Genomic DNA, 5,245 nt, shown 5'->3' on the forward strand with positions numbered 1-5,245 from the left:
CCAGCTAAGCGGCTAGGCGTTGAGGCGTTGAGGCGTCGAAGCTGTTCAGAGGCGATCAGAAGCGCGGGCAAGCAGCGTGCTACAGTGGGGCGGTGGTGAGTGTGTGTGTGTGTGTGCGTGTGTTGCAATTGAGTGAGTGTTGGTTGTGGAATGCACAAACTCATATGGCGTTATACATTTTCATACTCACTTACATACATTTTTGTTTTTTTTTTGTACATGTATATATATGTCTGTTTATATGAGTATATGTGTGTGTGTGTGTATGTATGCGCCATATAAAATGGCATATGTTAGTTTGTACGTACGCGAGCATATTTGTATACCTTCCAATTGTATATACGCGCGTTTATTACAAGCTTTTATGTGCACACAACGGCCAACGCTTCGGAAAAATTGAAATAAATGAAAATGAAACGAAGAAGAAGAAAAAACAAAATAATTAAGCAAAAAATAAAAAAAAATTAAACAAAACATTCCAATGTGATGATTAAGAGTCCAAGTATAGTTGAACTCAAATGTGGATTCGTGTGTGGACACATTTACAACAAAAACACCTACAACAACAAGCAACAGCAACAGCAACACATACAAGTAGTTGCGCGAGCAGTTGTTGCAGGCAATGAATTCACGCGGCGGCAATATCTACACTCACACACATACACAAGTACATGTGTACTATAAACAGCAACAGCAACAAAATACAAAAAAAAAACAAATTGCAAAGAAACAAAACCGAGAAAACTCAAATTGAAAAACACAGCTTGCAAAAGTAGGCATTCACTTGTTTGTTGCTGTGTTTGTATGTATGTCCGCATGTACACACATCCATATGTATGTGCATAGGTGTGTGCGAATGTGCCAAGTATATGTAGCAGTAACAACGGTAGCAGTGGCAACGCTAGGCGCGTGTAGTGGCACACGATTCAAGCGTTCCTAGGAGCGATCGGTGCGAAGTAGATTTTTTCAAATTTTTTATACCCACTTTTTCATTTTCGAATTTTCAGTATTTTCTCAATTTAATGTTCGCATTTTGCATTTGGCGAACGTGAAGTGCTGGTAGCAGCACGTAAACGCACATACAAACGAACTCACGAACGCACGCATTTGGCAACAACTCTGGGCGCGCGGCTGCTTCCCCACTCACTTGGCTACTTGCAATAAGCGCGAGTGCAATACGTGCGTTTGTGTGTGTGTGTGTGTTAATTATAAACAATTGCGAATGTTTATGCTATGCGTGAGCTTTTGAAAATGTACGCACAAACATAATTGATTTCGTTTTTTCTTCTTCAACGTGCAACTCTAACAGAAATAATGTTAATTGCTTATGTTGATGTGTGTGTGTGTGTGCGTGCGCTAAAGCTGCTTCCGAATTTTTTAGTTCAAATTTTTTCCCCCATACATTTTTCTAGCAGATATTTCGCATGTTTTTTGCAGAAATTTGAGTTGCCTGTTGGTATGCGAGTGAATTTATGAGGTATGAGCAAACATATTTTTGCAAATTTTGAGAATATATAGATGGATATGTACTAGGGCGGGTCGATTTAAAAATCAGTCATTGCTCTGTGAAAATCGTATTCTAGGGATCAAAATAAGAAACTTTGCCGAAGGAACCATACCTCTAAAACGAATTCTGATGTTTCCCAATTTGGGTCGAACGAAAAATCCCGCTTTGACCCATTTAGAGTGCTCCAATCGAGTCCAAATGTATGACCGACCCCCACTAACTTTGGACGGCCGATCAACCCATGCCAGTGGCACACCTCCTGGAACTCCCCCATACAATCATTTCAAAATATCACCATTTTTGGCCTTTACATGAGAAAAGAAACTAAAAAGTTCGACCCAAATTGGGGGACGTCAGAATTTGTTTTAGAGGTATGGTTCTTTCGGCAAAGTTTCTTATTTTGATCCCTAGAATATGATTTTCACATAGCAACGGGCGATTTTTTTGCCTCCCCACAAATCGACCCGGCCTAATATGTACATATGTATGTATAAATGCACATAACTTAAAATGTTGCCTCAAAATAGTTTGCATAACCTGTGATTAAAAAAATCTTCACTTATGTATTATGACTATGAAATTATGACCGATGACTGTTTCTCGCCTTTTTTCTCTTTAAGCGCATAATTTTTTTGTTGCAATTTTTTTTAATTTCTAGCTTAAGTCCTAAATGCCACATGTAAGTCAAAACGGAAATTTTTTCTTTCTTAAATAAAATTTTAAAGTAATTACTAAAAATGGGACGTGGAAAACATTGCACGCCGCAGAAAATGCTCTTATATACCGTATGAGTTAAAACGGAAAAAGCTATGCAGAAATAGCTGAAATGATGATATGCTCTCGGAAAATGGTTTACAATGATCTTACTTTAGATAAAAAAGATTCATCCTATCTAAGCAAAAAAAAAGGAAAGAAAACCAAAACCGCGAAAAACTGATGCTAATGTGGATAGAGCTATAATACGAGCAAGAGCAAAGCAGATCCTTTTAAGTCGGCACGGTAAACAATGCTTCAAATAAACCAAGAATCTGGTCTACAGGTGTCCAGAAAGCCTGTTGGAAGGCGACTTAACGAAGCCCAGCGGTTTGGCCGCATAAGCAGAAAAAACCATTCCTCTCAAAAAGACATATCAAACACCGACTTGCCTTTGCAAAAGCCCACAAAGACAATTCTATTCAATTTTGGAAAAAACGTATGATACTTTGGAACGACGAAACCAAAATAAAAAGGATGAGACCAGATGGGAAAACTATTGTACGTCGTCCAACAAATCAAGCGCTAAATCTTAGATTCACAAAAAAGACAATTAAACGACACAACGACAATTAAACACGGCGGCGGAAGCATCGCGGTTTGGGGAGCTTTTTCCTGGCATGGTGTTGGGCCGATCCTCCGCGTGGTTGGTGAAATGGATAGATCTCAGTGTCTGCATATACTCCAGAATAAAATGGAGCCATTTGTGTTTGAGTTTATGCCATTAAATTGGACATTTATGCAGGGCAATGACCCAAAGCATACTGCAAAGACAGTGAACCAATGGCTCAGAAGCGAAAAAATTAATGTACTGGTTTGGCCGGCGCAGAGGCGCTGATCTCAATCCAATAGAAAATTTGTGTAATGACGTTAAGTTGAAAATCGCTAACAAAAATTTAAAAAAATTTGGGTGATTTGTGGGCCGCAGTTGAGGTGGCTTGGTACTCGATTCCAAAGGAAAATTGCCACAAGCTTATAGAAAGCATGGAGCGGCGGCTTGAAGAAGTAATCAAAAATGGATTTAGTACAAAATACTAATCTGGTAAAACAATATTATTACTTAATTATCTGATTTGTTTACTATTTTTGCTTTTATTTGCAATTTTTTAGGATGTGCTATTTATGTGTCCAGAAGGTTTCGTGAATTATCAACGTTCTCGTAAATTAAATCAGAACTGAAATTCTTTTTGACCATTTTTTTGTTTTTGTTTTAAAGTGGAAGTAAATAAGTTTTTTATTTTTTAAGTTGCTTCTTTCCCAATAAAAAATAATTATTTAAAAACATATTCAACTCATTGCTTTCAAAGCCTAAATGTGCTATTTATATGACCATGGCTGTAAATGTGCATTGATGTTTTATCAATATTTACATTTTTGTTACTATTAAAATCCTTTTTTTTTGAAATTTTTTTTACACCAGAGATGTATTTTTTGAAAACGAAATTTTTGGTATTGCATTTCGAAAATGCAAGCCAGGCCTGTCTAAAATTGTGAATGGTGTTTATGGTACTGATACTGTAACAGCAAATTACGTGCAATTTGCGTTTCGTCGATTCCGTTCAGGCATTTTTGATGTTAAGATGCACCTCGCAGGCCTGCCTTCGAAAATGTCGATGAAATCACAGAAATAATCGAAGTTAACTGGCATATTAGTAGTCGTAGCATCGTAGCCCAAAAGCTCAAGATCGACTATAAAACAGTTTTCAATGATTTGCGCATAGCTGGATTGAAAAAGTCGCTCGATATTTGGGTGCCACACCAATTAACAATTAAACGGATGGTGACTGGGGGGTCACAAGCGACAATATTGGACGAATACGTTGGTGGTCAAAGCAAGCTGAAGCAGCTCAAACGCTGGCCAAACCAGGACTAACAAACCAGGAAGGTTCCACTGTCTATTTGGTAGGACTTGAAGGTAATAATTTATTATGAGTTGCTTCCGTATGGCCAAACACTAAATTCGGATCTCTACTACCACCAGCTGAACCGTTTGAAGCTAGCAGACGACCAAAAATGGCCAGAATTGACCAACAGAAGAGGTTGCACTGATTCGTCAAAAACTCCGGGTGCTTGATTGGCAAGTTTTAATGCCACCACCGGACATGGCACCCAGCGATTGCCACCTTTTTCTCTCATTGCAAAACTTGAAATTGAAATTTAAATTTGGTGGCTCCTAAAACACTCAGACTAAAAAGCTCATTGTATTTTGAGGTAGAAGTGAAGAAGGTAGATAGTCAAGGAGGGAAGGAGAAAAGTATTAGAGAAAGAGATAGGAAAGAATAGAGGCAGAGATAAAGTTAGTTAGTCCTGTGAGAATTTTCCAAATTCTATGGCAAATCTGGAAATATCCTCCTTGCAAAACTTAATTACTGAGTGATAAGAAATTTGTATCAAGAAAAGATTTTGAAAATCGATTAGTAGAGTTTTTCGCCAATAAGTACCAAGACATTACAATACAACATACGTACAACAAAACGGTGGGATACGGTACACTAGACAGGGCTAGTTTACTGGGGCGGCAGCCCTTGGTCGGGAAAAAACCCCAATCAATCCCTTAAAGTAGAACCGGCTCCTTAATTACGCGGATGAAATCCATGACAAAACAGACCGACAGCTACTGGATCGGACAGTGTACAGACATACAATCAGCGACATTCATCGGTAGACCTATACCACCTCATTAAGCCTCCGACCCCCGAATGCCGTCATCGGAGTCCAACCACCACCCATCACAGACTCCAAGAGCTCCAACTTCCCCGAGAGTCCCGCATAATCTTGGCACAACTACGTTGTGGATACTATAGCAGGTTAAGCCCCTAATTATCCAGAATTGACCCCAACATACTAAACATATGTCTGGCATGCGAAGGTACCTCGCACGACACTAACCACCTTTTCACATGCCCCAACAAACCCACTCATCTAACACCCCTCTCCGTCTGGAGATGCTCTCCGTCTGGAGAGGAAACTTTGGACACCACAAAA

The sequence above is a fragment of the Anastrepha ludens genome, chromosome 2 (assembly GCF_028408465.1).
Source record: "Anastrepha ludens isolate Willacy chromosome 2, idAnaLude1.1, whole genome shotgun sequence".
Lineage (NCBI taxonomy): Eukaryota > Metazoa > Arthropoda > Insecta > Diptera > Tephritidae > Anastrepha > Anastrepha ludens.